The 18,106-nt window shown below is 35.2% G+C and overlaps 1 non-coding gene across 1 annotated transcript; it reads right to left on the minus strand.

Moving 5' to 3' along the window:
* Positions 1-1,729: 1,729 nt before the first annotated feature.
* On the minus strand, positions 1,730-1,836 carry LOC139895028 (small nucleolar RNA R71). Its single transcript, XR_011775500.1, has one exon. It is a non-coding gene; the product is annotated as a small nucleolar RNA R71 (small nucleolar RNA).
* Positions 1,837-18,106: the final 16,270 nt, after the last annotated feature.

An 18,106-nucleotide genomic window follows, 5' to 3' on the forward strand; every position in this document is an offset into this window, starting at 1 on the left:
ATGGTGTCGGAACAAGTAATGGCGGAGCAAGTAGTGTCGGAGCAAGTTATGCCAATGTAGTTTGTTATAAATGTGGAAAACCGGGCCACATTATTAGAAATTGCCCGAACCAGGAGAACACGAATGGATAAGGCCGCGGAAGAGTTTTCAATATTAATGCGGCAGAGGCACAGGAAGACCCGGAGCTTGTTACGGGTACGTTTCTTATTGACAATAAATCTGCTTACGTTTTATTTGATTGGGGTGCGGATAGAAGCTATATGAGTAGAGATTTTTGTGCTAAATTAAGTTGTCCATTGACGCCTTTGGATAGTAAATTTTTACTTGAATTAGCAAATGGTAAATTAATTTCAGCAGATAATATATGTCGGAATCGAGAAATTAAACTGGTTAGCGAAACATTTAAGATTGATTTGATACCAGTAGAGTTAGGGAGTTTTGATGTGATAATCGGTATGGACTGGTTGAAAGAAGTGAAAGCAGAGATCGTTTGTTACAAAAATGCAATTCGCATTATACGAGAAAAAGAAAAACCCTTAATGGTGTACGGAGAAAAGGGCAACACGAAGCTACATCTTATTAGTAATTTGAAGGCATAAAAACTAATAAGAAAAGGTTGCTATGCTGTTCTAGCACACGTCGAGAAAGTACAAACTGAAGAAAAGAGCATCAATGATGTTCCCGTCGCAAAAGAATTTCCCGATGTATTTCCGAAAGAATTACCGGGATTACCCCCACATCGATCCATTGAATTTCAAATAAGGTGTACCTGGCCACTAGTCTTGGATACTAAATTGTGTACAAACCCAATCTTAATTACTAGATTATCTGAATAAGCTCCGTTTCAAATTCGACCGCTCAAGGAATGACCCTAGGTCATATTTGCCCTTGCTAACCCATAGGAAGGAATAATAGATTTAGGCCCAACATTTATAAATTAAATAATCAACTTCTTCTGTTGATATCCTGAATTGACGTTTTGCGATCTAACGACACCGCATAAATAAACCGTTCGATTTGGGCATATCATAGGAGTAGTTAATTTTTGGCGCCGCTGGCGGGGAGCGGTAGTACGATTTGGAGCCTGTTTAGTTTAGTTAGTTTTTAAGAGACCCTTTTGACTGAGACTAGCTTTGTTAAAAGTTGCTAGTTTACCGTAGTTTGGTTAGAAAATACTAGCTTAATTTAGTTTAATTAAACAGTTTAAAATGGACTTCCTTATTAGTGAACCTTTAGGATGGTTCAACCTACTTAGACCGCTAAGAATTCTTCCAACACATCCTTTCTTCTATCCGATATCATACATTGTACCCATCTGACAAGATCCACACTTACCTACCGATAGTTCGACGATAGTCGCACACATCACTCTCGCTGACATCACCAAACCCTCGTTAGAAGGACGAGGAGGACCGATACTCTATCCAGAGGTTAACGGAGCATCTTTTGTGCTTAAGCATAGCATCATATAACTCATTCACAACCACTGTCTATTCCATGGCTTACTAATTGACGATCCCAACTCTCACTTAGATAAATTCCTATCCTTATCCAACTCATATAAGCAAAACGGGGTTGAACAAGATGTAGTTCGTCTGTATCTATTCCCCTATTCCTTAACTCTTCATGCAAAAGCCTGGTTCGAGGGGTCAGAACTCAACTCTATCACCTAATGGGAGGAAATGGCAACAGCTTTCTTAATCAAGTACTTTCCCTCTCAAAACAAATCAGACTTAGGAATGATATCGTAAAATTCCAACAAGAATACAATGAATCAATCTACACTGCATGGGAAAGATTCAAACATTTGCTTCGAAGATGCCCAAACCACCGTATTGAGAGCTCTGATCAGATTTTGACCTTCTACAAAGGTATGAATTAGAACAACCAGTCTAATCTTGATGTTGTTTCACAAGGTAACTTCATGAAATTCACTGCTGACGAGGCCTGGAGGTTGATCGAGGAGATGACTATGCACCATCACGATTGGAACATGGAAGAGTACATTTCATCAGTAACACCGCTTTTCGCCTCCGATCCTATCAAAACCATCAAATTTCTCTCAGAACAAATAGAAAACCTCACCAAAGAAGTCGAAGAGCTAAAGAAACTCCCGCAACATGTGTCGCAAGTACAATTATGCCAGAATTGTACTGAACCAAGTTCGGCCAACGTATACGAGGCTGAATGTGAGGACTCTGTTGTCTACTCTGATAAGATCCTAGCTCATCCACACAACACACCCACTAAACCCACAACCCCACAAGAGACAAGTCCAGATGATGTCTGTGACAACCTAGAAATTTTTGACCAAATTTAAACTTGATCTTTATATGTTTCTGACACGATAAGCAAAGTCTGTAATATTGAAATCTCAAACATTTTGAATTGTGTTCATACATTCATTTAACCTCGACCAAATTCTGACGATTCACGAACCATTAAATGGAGATGATTGTATATATGTGTATATATATTATAACTTGTAAACGTAAACAAAATATTAGATATAATTTCTCTATATGAACGTATTTGTTTCAATATACGACGAAATTAGAAGATAATATCAAATGATTGATTTATCAGATACATTGTATGATTATGAGTCTTTGTTGTGAGGTCCACGTTGATTTGAGAAATCGTTCATTTTTAACGGTATTCGGAATAATTAGTAAAGTGATCTACACATGTAAACAAAGTGTCATATAACGAGAATTAGACAAAAGTTAGTGGAAGACTAAATTACATAATAACTAATTAATTTAGTTTCAAATGTACGAAAACATTTTTCGCTATAATGGAACTTGGTTATTTAAAATGTATTTGATTAATTAACGTGAGTTGGAATATTGGTTGTTAAATAACTTGCAATGTTTATTTAAAATGTGTTATGTATATTAGATATATTTGATTTCAAATTAATTAAGTAAACGATTGTGACACTCGCTTATTGATTCGATTGATATTTAGATATGTCAATTTGTACGATAAGAAGTTAAAATAAACGCTAGCACATAAATGAACTATATTTAGTTAAGTTTTAAAATGAAAACGTTATATGATATAATAATTCCTATTATGTAAATGATCTAAAATGTTACTTTGAAATATAATTAGTATTTGAAAAACTAAATATTATTAAATAGATCTTTCAAAAATATATAAATATTCTAAATGAATATGTATGTAAATATATATATTTTTACAAAAATGATAAAATATAATATTAACCTTGATATATAAACGTTTTGATTTAAAAATACAATTATATATATATGTATATATATCGAAACGACGATTTACAGAAGCAAATGACCAAAACACTCAAAAGATTAAGTTACACTTTGAGTGGGTTAGTTTTTCATTAATTTAAGTCTAATTATTAATAAAGGTACACGTCGCGTAACGTAAAATGCTAGTTTTATAAGCGTACGAAAGGACGTTCGAAAAACTAGAACCGAGACATAAGTCGGGCATTAATGTACAAGTTTTCAGAACTAATGTTACGAGTCACCTATGCTCGTAAATATAATATAATATATATAATTACATAAATTAATTAAATATATATATATATATAATATAAATAAAAAGTGTCGGCAAGTTTGATTTGCTGAACGTGAGCTGGGTAAGGGCCTCATGCGATCGCATGAAGGTCCCCTCACATCCTCATGCGATCGCATGAGGAGGTTGGTGGCTGAATCTCCTATAAAATGAACTCGGTTTCTGCTTTCTGATTAAATCTATCTTTCACTCTATACTCCGTAATATTTATGTAATTATTATTAATATTATTAATATTATTATTATTATTATTATTATTATTATTATTATTATTATTATTATTATTATTATTATTATTATTGTTATTATTATTATTATTATTATTATTATTATTAAGATTAATATTATTAATCTTAGAAGTGTTAGTATTATTAGTATTATACATAAAATATTACGATGAGGTTATGAGCGAGTTATTTCAAAATGGGTTTTTCGAGAGGGATAGAGCTAAGGAAATTATGGGTTATAGCTATGGAGGTTATCGGTAATGTTCGGGGGTATGCTCGTGAGTCAAATCTAGTGTTTATTATCTCCGTTGCGTCTACGTACTTTCCTGCAATATTGAATCTCAATATTGATACGTGAGCACTCATATCTTATCTTTTATATATTAATAGTGTATCCCTGACTAGTGCTCGAGTATATATGTTTATGCATGCTTGTATGCTTAATTTCGTCGTTAGATAGTTTATGATAAAATATGAATTCATTACATATGCGACTGAGATAAGGTATATGATATGCATGTCGTTGGAAAGCTGACAAAAAATCAATAACTTTTCATTTAGGAATCGTGTGATTTCGATGAACGGATTAAAAGATATAGTCAACTAAATTATTATTAATTTTAGTATTATTATTGCTAAAATGATTATTATTACTATCGTCATTATTATTATCGTTATTATTATTATTATTATTATTATTATTATTATTATTATTATTATTATTATTATTATTATTATTATTATTAGTATTACCATTAATATTATTATAATACTTACTAGTATCATTATTTTTAAAACTAATATTAGTATTATCTAATTATTATGAATGCGATATAAAAGAGGACTAAAAGCTATTAAACAAATCGATTAGGAAATAATGAGTATAAGTATCATGATAAAATTAAAATATTATAAGATATTGATTTAGATAAAAATATCGTTTCATTATCTCTATCAGTATTATTATTATTAAAAGTATTATTAATATTAAAATCATCATTTTTACTAAAATTATTATTTTTAATAGAAATATCATTGTTATTATAAAATATCATTATTATTATCATTTCAGTATTATTATTATTAAAAAATTTTAGTTTGAATAGAATTATTATTTTTATAAAATATTATTATTATTACTGTTAAATTAAAAGGTATCGTTATTATTAAAATTATCATAATTAGAATTATCATTTTATCATAATTTAGTAAATATAAACATAGTTATTAGTAGAATAATAATAACTATTACTATTACCAAATAATACAACTTTTACTTATTATCAATATTATTTTATCAAATGAATATGTGATACAAAGATAATTTACCACATGTAATATAATTACATTAATAATACATACCATTATATTTTTATGATATTAAATGAACTTTAATAATTTTATTACTTAAGATATATAAAAGTATATTTTTATTATATATAAATTTTTATATAAATTTTTACTAATAAATGATTTATATTATTTACTCTAATAAAATCTGATAAATATATTTAAATATATAAAAAGACTATTTAAGTTATATAATAAACATGTATAGATTTTGTAAATCATTTTGGGTCAAATTGACTTTTGTTGACTTTTGCATATCGATCGCGAGCATTAGGATTGTGATACACTACGACTTGGCCTAAATTGTTAGACAGATATTGACCAACATATAAATATATAATTAATATAGGTTCGTGAATCCGAGGCCAACCCTGCACTTGTTCAGTGCCGTCATATGCATAATTGCTACAAAATACAGTATTGTGAGTTTCATTACTCCCTTTTTAAATACTTTTGCAATATATATTTTTGGGACTGAGAATACATGCGATATTTTATAAATGTTTGACACAAGTAATCGAAACTACATTATATGGTTGGATTATCGAAACCAAATATCGCCCCTTCAAGTCTGGTAACCTAAGAATTAGGGAAATGGCCCCTAATTGACGCGAATCCTAAAGATAGATATATGGGCCTAACAAACCCCATTCAGGAATTTGGAATGCTTTAGTACTTCGATTTAAAAAGGTGATTGTGATTGCCGTTATATAGCATACTTGCGAGTATGCAGGGGATATTCTATATGCATCCTTGTTAGTTCGGTTACCAGGCGTCCATCATATGAATGATTTTTATACACTTGCGAGTGTAAGATTTTTTATGAAAATGAAATCTTGTGATCTATTAAAATTATGGAAATAATTAATTATGATAAACTAATGAACTCACCAACATTTTGGTTGACACTTTTAAGCATGTTTATTATCAGGTAATAAAGAAATCTTCCGCTGTACATTTGCTCATTTTAAAATATTATTTGGAGTCATTCATGGCATATTTCAAAAGACGTTGCATTCAAGTCATTGAGTTCAATAAAGATTATTATTAAGTAAATGACAAATTAGGTCAATTATAATTTGGATATTATGAAATAGTATGCATGCCTGTCAAACTTTCGATGTAATGAAAGTTTGTCTTTTGAAAACGAATGCAATGTTTGTAAAATGTATCATATAGAGGTCAAATACCTCGCAATGTAACCAAATGTTATTGTATTCGTACTTATGGATTAGGACGGGTCGCTTCAATGTCCTACTGCGAATCATCCAAATGATCACAGCAAGACAAGATGCAGCCGACTTAGTCATGACTAATCACCTGAGTAGTCTTGAAAATCAAATAAGACAGCTAAATCAACGTCTCGATTCTCTATGTTGTCCTAATAATGACTCAAAAGTGGCACATAGCCAACCTTCACTTTCTTCTAAGGAGAAGAAACTAACTAATACACTTTCGGTAGTAGTCATTAGTCATCACCTAAAACACCCATTCCATTCCTAGGCCGTCTCAAGCAAAGACATAACAAGATGAAATCTTTCAAGCTTGACGATAAATTTTTGGACACCGTGTCTAAAACTTCTCATAGTAAGAAGTATTTTAGGAAACTCCTATCATCCAAGGATAAGTTACCCGAAGTACCCAATGTCCCGCTGAACGCGGATTGTTCAGCTATTATCTTAAATACTCTTCCTGAAAAACTAGGGGATACCAGATGATTTACCCTTCCTTGTTCTATTTACCAATCTGGTACTATCTATTCTCTCGCTGACCTTTGTGCCAGCATCAATCTCATGCCCTACTCATTGTTCCAGAAACTAGAAATTGGAAACCTTAACCCTAATAAAATAAGCATCCAGCTAGCTGACCAATGCACTAGATATCCTAAGAGAATATATGAGAATGTCATGGTTAAGGTCGACAAATTCCTCTTTTCGAATGACTTTTGTGGTGATGGACTATAAAGAAGACATGAAAACCCCTATCATCTTAGGAAGGCCTTTCATGAATACAGTAAAAGCGATCATTGACGTTTATTCACGGACTATCACCTTGAGAGCCCGTGGAGAAGGGGTCACTTTCACGATCGACGAGTCTGTATGTCCTTCTAATGGGAACGGCGAAATAAATACCATATCCACTAATGAAGTCATCTTCCGTGAACCAAATTTTGAGATGTAGAGAAGAAGATAGAAGTAGAAGACAAGAAGAATAACCACTCCACACCTACCCAATCTTCACTCCCGCCTTATTTTGATCTTTTAATGACTGGAGAGGATTTCGTTTTAGAAGAACTCTCTGAACCAATTATACTTGAAGCTCCTGACCGGAGTGACGAGGAGGTGGATGAAGAAATTGAAATGGAAAGCCCGGATGAGAAGAAAGAGATGGAGGATTCTAGCATCGAAGTAGTTGCTAATGTTGATACCGTATTGGAGACGTCAATGGACATCGTCCCACCTCCATCCTTAAAGTACAACATTACGACCAACCCGAAGTCACAAAGAAGAAAGACGGGTTTTGCGTTAGGGCTACCCTATAAACCATCACTCAAATACATAATGACATACACATCATGGAGTGATGAGGACCCCTCTGACCAACCCGCACAAATCAAGGAGGTAAAAGAAGTTGAGAACTTTCTTATACCTCGAGTTAAACAAAGCATTCACTTCAAAACACCTTCTCCTCTCATTGGACATACCTTTTTCCATGTCCTCTTCAATCTCATCAGTATGTTCCAATATTACCTCTTGTGTCCACTGATGGATGCAAGGGAGCCGCCTAGATTTCTTGAGAAATAAGGCTAAAGTCAGACTCGTGACTCGAACAAAAATAAGCGTTTCTCGGGAGGCAAACAATGTGTTTATTTTTCTATAGCTTTAGTAGTAGTTAGATTAGGATAATTAGGTTAGTTGAATAAGTGAGAAAGTGAAACTTAAAATGGAATTTTTAAAGTTTCTTACTTGTCATGAAATTAATTGCAATATTTGAAAAGTCTTAAAGGCAGTCAACATTTTAAGTGTGGGATTAAGCTTTTTAGTCATACACTGATTTGTTGAATTTCCAAAAACCTAATTTTGAAACCCTCAAGTTTTCAAATGTCTTTTTCATTATAACGCAAATTAGTGAGTCTATGGCCTAAAGCTTAATCACCTGTCTAGGTTTGATCTTTTCCATTTTTACAAGTAATAGACAGTTATTGATGCCTGTGGTGGAGACTCTTTGAATAATGATGAAACGACAAGGAAACACGTTGATTATTTCATTACAAGTTATTGGTGGATGGTGTAAGGAGGATGAGAACGCCCTAATGAGCTCGAGTACACTTCAAGAAGACCGATTCGAATCCAGCAGAAGATGGTTCCGACTCCGTCAACCTTCAGATCCTCAGCTCACAACCGCACCCAAGAGGAGTAATTCGTTTCTTTCTCTTCATTTGTTTATTTTTCTTCATTATATCCTTAAACTATACCATATCCAAAGCTTATCACTAAGTGTGGGATTCCAACCCAATATTGAGCTTAGATACATTTTTCGACATGTTCAAACTCTAAGTGTGGGATTTTAGGTCCCTAAAATCTAAGAATGAACATAAGGACAATGTTTCTCTAAGTGTGGGATAGCGATGTAGTACACCGAAATTAGCTATGGGATGCTCGGAAAATGTTCTTAACTTAAAATTTTATTATGCTTTTTGAGTATACCTACTATTTAGATTCTTTGTCCTCAACGTAAATTTTTCAAAATTTTTGACTAAATGATACTTTCTGAAAAAGTACTTTCGAAAATCAAGCGTGTTTGTTCTAAAATTAAGACAAATGAGGACATAAATCTTCTTAAGGATGAACCGATTCTCTAAAAGAGCATTGTATGACCAGGAATTATCGACCCAATATAATTGTTGTGAGGCACCCCAAAAATGGCCCAATAAGTATTCATTTTTAATGCTTCACTATCTTTTCCGTTGAGAGTGCCGATGAAAGAATTTTGAGTTAGAACTTGAACTTGACATACATTTCGAGGCCAAAGGTTAGTAAGCGTCATACGTGGTGTAGGTGCGATACTCATTCCAAAATCATTCTGAATAGAGAAGACAAAAACCATCCGTTTTCGTTTCCACTCCACGCATTTAAACCGATCAACTCACGCCAAAGAGTTGATGAATCGGAAAATACTCACCCCAAATTCACTATCAAATACGTTACCCTCTTTCCTTTCTCATTTCCAAAATCTAGAAATTCAAAGAGATAGATCGACCAAGTTTACTTCAAATACTTGTCGAAAAATTCTGAAATTCCAGACTGTTTTTGATAGGTCAAAAAGACCTATTTTTGGTGAAATACCTTTCTCTCTGGGCACAAGAAGAAATAGACAAAGTTATGAAGATGGGATATGCAAAAAAAATAAAAAATAAAAATAAAAATAAAAATTGATGAGCAAAACCTCAAAAATAAAGAAGAGAAAAGTCTCCAAACGCATATATCCCCAAGAAAATGAAGATTGTGACCCAGGAGGATTACAGAAAAGAAGCAAAGTCTTCGCTGAAAATCAGCACCCTCTAAAGGAACTCTTCAACAAAAATAGAGTACCATCTTTCCTAGAAAAATTATATCCTCAATGAAACCGAAATCTATCGAATCTCTCTAAATTTCAATGATTCGAAAATCACCCTTTTCGCCATATCAAAACCTTCGTATATCTCTACAAACCAACCTTTAAACTTGCTCTTCCTCTTGAAAGAATGATTAGGGAGAAGATGAGTGTCGTCCTTATCTAACCGGTGAAGATTTAATTCTTGGTCAAGCCTATGACAATACTTGGAACATGACTGGCTATGAGCGACTTCACTTCATAGATTGATAGGGAACCCCAAACACTTGAGTGATTTGAGTGACCCGTGTAAGGAAGCCAATGTCATGTAACCTCCCCTCATGCTTGCAGAGATAGTTTCTACCCTTTTAGAAGAAGGTTTGTCTGATGTTGCTCTTATAATAAATAACAAGCTACTTGAATAATAGAATGGAAACCTCGGAAGCATCCTTAAACTCAAAATAAAAGAGAGGTTTGCTTGAGGACAAGCAAAGTCTAAGTGTGGGATATTTGATATCGGCTAAATAGTCACGTTTTCCCCCCCAATATTAGCCCCATTTATGATAAAGTAATTGACTTTATCATCTAAATAAGTATTTATTTGCTTCATTTGATTGATTATGTCATTACAAAGGCTATGTTTCAAGAATCACTAAAAACGGATGAAAAACGAGGAAAAATGAGCAAAACCGGCTAAGACGATTAACTCGCGTTTAGATAACTTATTTTATAATTTTTGGAAAAGTTTGTTTACTTAATGTCATATTGTAGGATATTAAATTACGAACGCGTGGGTGTAAGAATCGTCAAAATCCGAGCTAAAACGAAGATTCTAGAGCGAAAACGGTGAAAGACCAAAAATCAAGTTACGATCCAGCGAATCAGTAAGCCAAACGGCTTGCCAAACGGGATGCCAGTATGGCAAATGGCCTGCCACACGCCCAAGGCAAATGGCCATGGCAAATGGGCTGACTGATCAAATGAGGCCTGCAAACGGCTTGCAAAACGGCCTGCCAGCCGTTTGCAGGAAAAATTGGAATAATCTAGAGTGTGCTTGCTCTCCAAGTTATACTTGCTCTCCAAGATCACCTTGGTCACCAAGCCCATTTATTTACAACTTTGCCATCAAGCTTTCCTATAAATAGGTGGCTCATCCCGCCATTCAACACACACAAATTCTTCACTTCTCTCTCAAATATCTCTCTATAGTCGCTCTCCAGTGATCTATAGGACATAAGTTCTCTCTCTAATTTCTCTCTCTAGATTCTACAGAGAGAAAAGTACAGAGATTAGAAAATATAATTATCTCTCTATTGTCGCTCTCTAGTGATCAATAGGAGAATAGTATGTAGTTAGTAGTAGAAGCTTTCAAGCATTGTAACGCTATGGATGTTATGAAGAAATATAAGTGTTATTATGCCGACATTATTCGGTAACATCTATCCTTTCTTTTATTAATTTATTATTATAATATTCTTGTTGGATGTTTGTGATTTATTAATATTATAAATGCTTGTTGCCATGATGTGTGAGTAATTGCTTGATTGTTTGCCATAATTTAATAATGTTAGTTAGGGATGATTATCGTTTCGTACTTGCTTTCTGTCTATGATATTAAACCTCGTTATTATCGTCCTTCCACCAATAAATGTGATTAAAACCTTTTATAAAGTCGACATTATAAAGGTAATTAATTATCTGTGTTTATACATTGGTCAAGGTATGAACCCATTGAAAATACTATTAAGTACATGGGGAATTACCATAGGACCAGATCAAGACATTGGTCAAGAGTATAAGACTCGAGGAAATACTGTTGCAACAGTAGAGTACAGTGTTGATGTACTATAGGACCACTTGAGCATGGTCAAGGTTAGAAGCTATAGAACCACTATAAGTCCAGTACATGGTGGATAACTAAGAGATTTATTGGGTAAATTTAAGTAAGGGCTGGTTTAAATCATAAATGGGAGTTTAACGCACTACAATACAAACTAAGCTTATAAATCTTTAAGGATGACTGAGAACTATCAGAGGTTCTAATTTGTCTACATACCCTTGGATTTTACCAAACCATTGACAAAAAGGAATTCAAAACACAATCATAAACACTCACTTGGGTGATGCACTAAGATGTTAAGAAAGGTTGGATATTATATGTATATGGTTATGCTACTTTATTCGTGCGCCCAAGGTATGTATTTCATCCAAGGTGGGCCGCTTATATCCTTAAACTGGATAAAGCGTTGGGAGTTGAGGATAGTCCATCCGATCAGAATCTTCAAAGCCTAGTTCCTCGTGACATGCTAATCGGGAAACCGCTTAGTAGGGAACCTAGTGTTCACACCAAGTTATATCTATCTAATGAGTGTCTCGCAATCATCCCGAAACTATGTTATCTTAAATCATGGTGAACCACGTCTTCTCTGTCCTTAGCTGTTGCATGTTAACTAGCTTATTTTAATTATATTGCTTTAATATTTTAAATACAATTATAAATCAAATAAACCCAACTATTGCCTTTACATAATTTTATATTCTAGATAAAGTGGTGTCTAGAATAAACTGATTGGACTTGGTTGTTGGATTTTCCGAACAGTCGCCAATTTATTGGGACCAAAAGGATCCTACCTCTCCATATAAGGTGTACCTGGCCACTAGTCTTGGATACTAAATTGTGTATAAACTCAATCTTAATTACTAGATTATCTGAATAAGCTCCATTTCAAATTCGACCGCTCAAGGAACGACCATAGGTCATATTTGCCCTTGCTAACCCATAGGAAGGAATAATAGATTTAGGCCCAGCATTTATAAATTAAATAATCAACTTCTTCTGTTGATATCCTGAATTGACATTTTGCGACCTAACGACACCGCATAAATAAACCGTCCAATTTGGGCATATCAACAAGCTTTTCCATAGATTATGCGGTAGGGTGTAGTCCCTAGAGGATTCTTGTAAGCAGTCCGGAATGCCCACAGAGCATCGTCTAGTTTCTCAGCCCACTTATTTTCATGATGGCCGACAGTTCGTTCTAGGATTCTTTTGAGTGCTCTGTTCGTGACCTCTGCTTGTCCGTTAGTCTGCGGATGATAGGCAGTGGACATTTTGTGGGTAACTCCGTATTGTTGCATCACCTTCATAAATTGAGTATTGCAGAAGTGTGTGCCTCTATCACTTATTATAGCGCGGGGAGATCCAAATCGATAGAAGAGTCTCCTCAGGAAGTTGGTGACGACTTTGGCATCATTGGTTGGAAATGCTTGGGCTTCGACCCATCTGGAGACGTAATATACTGCTATGAGGACATATTCTTTCCCATTAGATTTTGGGAATGGCCCCATGAAGTCTAATCCCCATATATCAAAGATCTCGCAAGCTTGGATATTAGTCCGAGGCATCTCATTCTTCATAGAGATAATACCTTGCCTTTGGCATGCGTCACAACGATTTACAAGCTCTTGCGCGTCTCAAAATATAGACGGCCAATAAAATCCTGATTCGTAGACTTTTCTTGCAGTTAAGTTTGCTCCATGATGACCTCCAGTTGGTCTGTGGTGACATTGGTGAAGAATCCATGCTGCTTGTTTTTCATCTACACTCCTCCTGATTATCTGATCAGAGCAAATTCTAAACAGGTAAGGATCTTCCCAGTAGTAGTACTTGGCATCCCTGAAGAACTTCCTTCTTCGGGAGGTGCTCATTCCCTTTTGTACTACTTCGGAAACTAGGTAGTTGGCCATGTCCGCATACAAAGGAGTATCAGTAAATTGCGATCCTATGTGAGTTTGTCATAAACTCATAAGCTGTTCTTCCGAAAATTTATCTCTGATATCTTGTTCAGCAAGTTGTTCCATTGTTGAGTTCTCCAAACGACTAAGATGATCTGCTGCGACGTTCTCTGCTCCTTTCTTATCTTTGATTTCAATATCGAATTCCTGAAGGAGTAAGATCCATCATAGGATTCTTGGTTTCGCGTCTTGCTTAGTGAATAGATATTTGAGGGCTGAATGATCTGTATAAACCGTAGTTTTGGACAGGATGAGATAGGAACGGAATTTGTCGAAGGCGAATACTACCGCTAGCAGCTCCTTTTCCGTGGTAGTGTAATACTCTTAAGCTCCAGTTAAGGTTTTGTTGGTGTAATAGATTGGATGAAAGTGCCTATCTGTCCGTTGTCCGAGTACAGATCCAACTGTGAAGTCACTTGCATCACACATGATTTCAAATGGTAAACTCTAATTAGGAGCTATCATGATGAGTTCATGTGTTAGCTGTTCCTTCAGATAGTTGAATGCTTTTCGATATTCTTCATCGAAGACAAATGGAACTTCCTTTCCTAGGAGATGAGTGAGAGGTCGTGTGACCTTTGAGAAATCCTTAATGAAGCGTCGGTAGAAACCGGTGTGTCCAAGGAAACTCCTTATCGCTTTTACTGTGGTATGCTTTGGAAGTTTAGTAATGGTCTCAATCTTAGCCTTATCAACTTCTATTCCTGCTTTTGAAATATTATGTCCTAAAACTATCCATTCTTTAACCATGAAGTGACATTTTTCCCAATTCAGAACTAAATTTGAATCTTCACACCGGGTGAGCATCTTGTCAAGGTTTGACAGGCACGAATCAAAGGTACTACCAAAGACTGAGAAGTCATCCTTGAAGACTTCCATACAACATTCAATCATGTCGTGGAATATTGCTACCATGCATCGCTGGAATGTAGCTGGTGCATTGCATAACCCAAAGGGCATGCGTCGATAAGCAAATGTTCCATAAGGACAGGTAAAGGTTGTCTTTACTTGGTCCTTTGGATCGAGGGGAATTTGAAAGTAGCCAGAAAAACCGTCAAGGAAACAATAGTATTCATTTCCTGATAGACGTTCCAACATTTGATCGATGAAAGGTAATGGAAAATGATCCTTTCGGGTTGCATCTTTCAGTTTATGATAATCTATGTAAACCCTCCAACCGGTGACTTCCCGAGTTGGAATAAGCTCATTATTCTCATTTTGAATTACGGTTGTCCCTCCCTTTTTGGGTAACACTTGAACACGACTAACCCATGGCGAATCGGAGATGGGATAGATCAGACCGGCGTCCAGAAATTTGATTACTTCTTTCTTGACGACTTCTTGAATCATAGGGTTGACCCTTCTTTGCCTCTAAACTGAAGAGTTTTCTGGGATTGGCTGGTTATTATCGCAGATTTATCAAAGATTTCTCCAAGCAGGAAGTCTAGCCATTTATTTTAGGGTTAACTTAATGTGCAATAGTTGGGGCTGATTCCTTTTATGTCGGAGATCTTCCAAGCAATTGCCTTCTTATGTGATTTCAAAACTTGAATCAATTAACCTTCTCCTGTGGCGTGAGGTCTTTCGAGATGATTACAGGGAGTTGCGATTCCCCTTCTAAGAATGCATATTCCAGATTGTCAGGTAGCTTCTTTAATTCCAATTCTTTAGGTTCCTCGATAGATGGCTTCATCCTAGCTATCTCTTTTCGGTCTAACGAGTCATACTTCTCCTGGAATTCTGATTCTTCAGTAGCGGTCACTGATGCTATATGTTCTTCATTTTTGGAAATTGTCCTTCTTAATGCTTCCTCTTCAGAAACGTCTTCTTTAGTTTCGAAGGTAGGTTCGAGAATCTCCTCACAGTCATCTTTTGACTTGGGTTCCTGATATACCGAAATGAAATCCGTTTCTTTATTTAGTATTCTCCTTAATAGAGGTAAAGGAATGCCTTGTCCTAGCGGTGCTATTCGGATAGTTTTGCCAAGAAAATTACTTCCAGAGAGGGGAGATTTATGTTGACTAAGGTTTATGGCTGAATGGTTATCGAGATTTCCTTCAGGAGGTGTAAAAAACAGATCCTTAGAAATTTGATCTTGACTACATATAGCCATGGTTTCTTCCAGGTATTCGTTGACGAGTTCTTGAAAAGAATCAGAGAGATTCACATCTTCTTCTCGAGGATGGTTCATGAGACGATCAACATTGAATGTGATTTCTTCTCCTCCAACCCTTAATTTCAATGATTTCTCATGCACATCAATTACGGCCTTGGCAGTATTCAGGAACGGTCTGCCAAGAATGAGTGGGACCTTCGTGTCTTCCTCAATATCCATAATTACGAAGTCACCGGGAAACGCGAACTTATCCACTCTAACTAGGACATCTTCAGCTATTCCTCGAGGAATCTTAACTGATCTGTCTGCGAATTAGATAGTCATTCTGGTAGGCCTTAAGTCATTTAATGCTAGCTTTTTGAATAACGAATAGGGCATTAGGTCTACACTGGCTCCTAAGTCTGCTAACGCATTGCTAATTTGGACATCTTGCAGGTACCAAGGTACCGTAAATCTTTCTGTATCTCCTAACTTAGGGGAATTCCATGTTGTAACACTAACGAGCATTCTTTACTTAAGGGCATGCTAACTATCTCTCTTAATCTCTCTTTATTTGAAAGCAATTATTTGAAAAATTTAACGCAGTTTGTCATTTCTACTAAAGCATCTACTAGTCGTACATTCAAATGCAAATTCTTAATAATATCCCAATACTTAGGGAATTGTGCTTCTTGTTTTTCTTCCTAAGCCTACCTGGGAAAGGTATGCGGGCGCGCGGAATAATTTCTGGGGCCTTAGGAGAGATAGGTTCCTGTGGATTGATAACTAGGTCAATTGGCACAGGTTCCTTATCGGAAAAATCTTGTATGGGTATATTGACAGTTGTTTCTTTCCCTTCTCTAGTGATTACTAGGGCATCAAACTCACTACACTCTATATCAACTTTAGTGGTTAAACGTTTAAGTGTAAGTTGAAAATTTGTGATTAATTCTTCAAAAGTCTTTATCAAAGTGTCGAACTTATTTTGACATTCTTTGACTTGAAGGTTTATCATGTATTTCTTTTTCATAAATTCAACTAAAATTTCCTTAGAGTGGAGAGTAGGTTTGTGTAATGGGAAGATTATATTATGATCCGAGCTATTTTGCTATTTATGTGCCCATCTAGGGTAAGGATACTTTAGATTGGTTCTAGTAGCATTAGAGTTTGGTAAACTTTGAAGAGTGAGGGTGAGATCTTGTAACCTGGTTTCCAGCATTTTTACCGTATGAGCGAAGACGTCATCCTTCTCAGCAGCTTCATTGCTCCAATCCTCCTGCTGTGCAGTTATTGTGTCCAAGAGATTCCATGCTTCGTCTGCCATTCGGGACATAAAATTGCCTTGCGAGGCCATGTCTAGGAGAGACTTATCATCCTTGGTCAAACCATTGTAAAGCATACAGATAATGTCTGCCTGACTTAACGAATGATTTGGACATCTTTTAAGCATCGTCTTTATTCTATTCCATGCTAGACACAATGACTCATTTTCTTTTTGAGAAAAGTTCGTGATGTCATTTCTTAAATAGGTTTGTAGGGAGGGTGAATAAAATTTGTTTAGAAATTTGGCAGCTAGTTCCTCCCATGAATGTATTGAGTTCGGGTTAAGTTTGTCAAACCATGCTAAAGCGTGTGCAGAAAGTGAATATTGAAAAAATGAAGTTTTAAAATATTTTTCTCGTTTTCTTCCTTCTTAAAAGAGTCAACCAGACTGATAAATTTGTTTAAGTGAAAGTTTGGATTGTCAGTCGGTAATCCTTGAAATTTACAGATCATACTAACTAGTTTAATCATGTGTGAACTAATTTCAAGAATTCCTTCGGTTCCTAAGGTGATTGGTCATCCTCTTTCCTCTAAGAATGACTTATGCATAGAAGCAAGGGTATCTTGTCGTTCCATTTTTTTAGATTTTATGTTTATAAGACTTAAAAGTAACTTTTAGAAAATATTAATTTACTAAAAGGATCGATAATTTAATAAAAACAATTATTCTTGAAATTCGGTCGCTAACCAAATCGGATATCTTAACTGATAGGATTTCTTACAAATTACTTGTATCTAGGTGGCCAGGCCGACTACGGAGATGCAGGATCCTTTTGGTTCCAATATAATTGGAGACTGTTTGGAAAATTCAACAACCAAGTCCATGTATAATTGTCTTTCTTAGACACCACCAAACAATGCTTTTATCTGTTAAAAATCTTTCTCAATCAAAATATTCGATCCCCGGCAGCGGCGCCAAAAAACTTGATGTGCTACTTACGATATGGCTGAAACGGACGGTTTAATTCATGCCGTGTCGTTAGGCCGCAGAACGTCTGATTCAGCTGATCAAGGTAGCACACAATGGTTTTGTTTATTTATATTGTGCGGGGCCTAAATTTACTTTTACTTTCTAAGGTGTAGAAGGTGTAAGTTAACCTAGTGTCGTGTTTTTTTATGGATTAACGAATTGAAGATCAAATGGATAATTGTCTTTTAG

This window comes from Rutidosis leptorrhynchoides, chromosome 2 (assembly GCF_046630445.1).
Source record: "Rutidosis leptorrhynchoides isolate AG116_Rl617_1_P2 chromosome 2, CSIRO_AGI_Rlap_v1, whole genome shotgun sequence".
NCBI classification, from domain to species: Eukaryota; Viridiplantae; Streptophyta; class Magnoliopsida; order Asterales; family Asteraceae; genus Rutidosis; species Rutidosis leptorrhynchoides.